Here is a 1,840-nt window from a genome sequence, read left to right on the forward strand (position 1 = left end):
GCATTCTCATTCATAGATTTAAGAGCATCTGACAGTGAGTCAAAGGTAGCTCCTCCTTTACTGTCAACATTATCAGCTCTGGACAACCACTTGGAGAGACACTCTGTCAAGCATCCAGATACATCACCAGGATGATTCCTTTCAATGACGTCCAGTGTGTTCTTGTGTAGTCCTAGTGTCAGTCCTAGTTCCTTCCATCTCCTCTGAGGGAAACGACATCTCTTCAACAGATTAAGTACATCAATAAGTTGACCTAAAATCATACTCAATGATACATAGATAGTTAATGAACATTACCAATAGTCAAAGGAGAAGAGAAGAGACTCAGAGAAGAGGAACAAGAACTGGTTTTAGTTGCCATTGATCAAAGAACAAGCCTCGGAACAAGCACTAACCGGATGCAAACTTTGCCAAGGAATGCAAAGGGTGGGGCTCGTTATTCAACATGGTGACATCAACTCTAAATTAAGGTAAATATTATTAATTCATTTATTTATTTATCTATTTAGCAGATGGACAGATTGTGATGGTAGATTATTATAAGTTAGTAGTATATTTATACTTTATTGTTCTCATCTCTCTCCTCCTATCCTTTCTTTCATTTTCTTTCTCGTAGGAGCTTGTGGCTTTAAAAGACTCTCATGTATTTAATGTAAATAATGTAATGTAATGCATGTTTCTTAATGTATTTATATTCATTTATTGAATAACAGAGAGATTTTGAGCAGTCATGTCATGTTATTTTAATTTTAAATTTTTCAGAAAAGTACATGTACACAAAGTTAACTTTTTAAAAAATTGCTTATAAGTTATTTGAAATTTTTATTACATTTTCTGATACATATTACTGTCCTTATGCCATATAGAAAATATGGGTTTAGTCAGAAAAAATTTTTTAAGTTATGGCAATTTTTAAAATCAGTAAATTAATCAAAAATACCTAAGGCTACTGCTTTTGTTCAATAAATGGCTCCAAAATTGACCCCAATTTTTATCATATTTTAAATACAAATTCATGTCCTATGCTATGTAGAAAGTTTGCGCTGATTCTGACTAAAAATTTTTGAGTTACATCCATTTTTTTAAATGCCAAAGTTTTGAAAAATGTCCAACTAAGGCTATAGCCTATGGTTTTTCCCAAGAAATGAATCCAAAATCACCCCAAATTTTATTACATTTTCTGATACATATTGATATATTTATGTTGTGTAGAAAGTTTGAGCTGATTACGACTTAAATTTTTAAAGTTACAGTCATTTTAATAAAATACTGATATTCTAAAAATACCCAAGACTACAGCCCATGATTTTTTTCCAAATAATGGCTCTAAAATCACCCCCAATTATTACTGTATTTTGATGCATATTAATATCCTTATGCCCATGTGTGTGAGTCAATTAATTCCAATTAAGTTATGGTATGGCATGAAGTTAGAAATCAATAATATTTATAATGGGAACAGTCGTTAGTATAGCATCAGTTATAGACTTATAGGTTAGCTCTCTCTCTCTCTTTATTAAAGACAGTGGTACATGATGGATAATATTAATGATACTTTCACACTAAGTGATGTCATCAATGGCCCACTGCTAGCTGCTGCGTTTAGTACAGAGATGATTGGAGGACTCATAACTAACTCATTAGTACTGATACTCACTGCCTCTCATCTAAAGACTTGGAAGCAACCAACAACCATCTTTCTCTCTAACATGCTCCTCAATAACCTGGCCGTTGGGATCTGTATCATTCCTTTTGCTATCATAACAGCTGCTATGGGTGAGTGGATCAATTTTTTTTACACAGTTTGTATGAAATAAGAATACAACTTTGAGTGCATTTA

The 1,840-nt window shown here is 32.7% G+C and overlaps 1 long non-coding RNA gene across 1 annotated transcript; it reads left to right on the forward strand.

The window, feature by feature from the left end:
* The first annotated feature begins 458 nt into the window (after positions 1 to 458).
* On the forward strand, positions 459 to 754 carry LOC109590855 (uncharacterized). The gene is made up of 3 exons (XR_002189533.1): positions 459 to 470; positions 513 to 543; positions 617 to 754. It is a non-coding gene; the product is annotated as an uncharacterized LOC109590855 (long non-coding RNA).
* Positions 755 to 1,840: the final 1,086 nt, after the last annotated feature.

The sequence above is a fragment of the Amphimedon queenslandica genome, unplaced genomic scaffold (assembly GCF_000090795.2).
Source record: "Amphimedon queenslandica unplaced genomic scaffold, v1.1 AMPQUscaffold_9369, whole genome shotgun sequence".
NCBI classification, from domain to species: Eukaryota; Metazoa; Porifera; class Demospongiae; order Haplosclerida; family Niphatidae; genus Amphimedon; species Amphimedon queenslandica.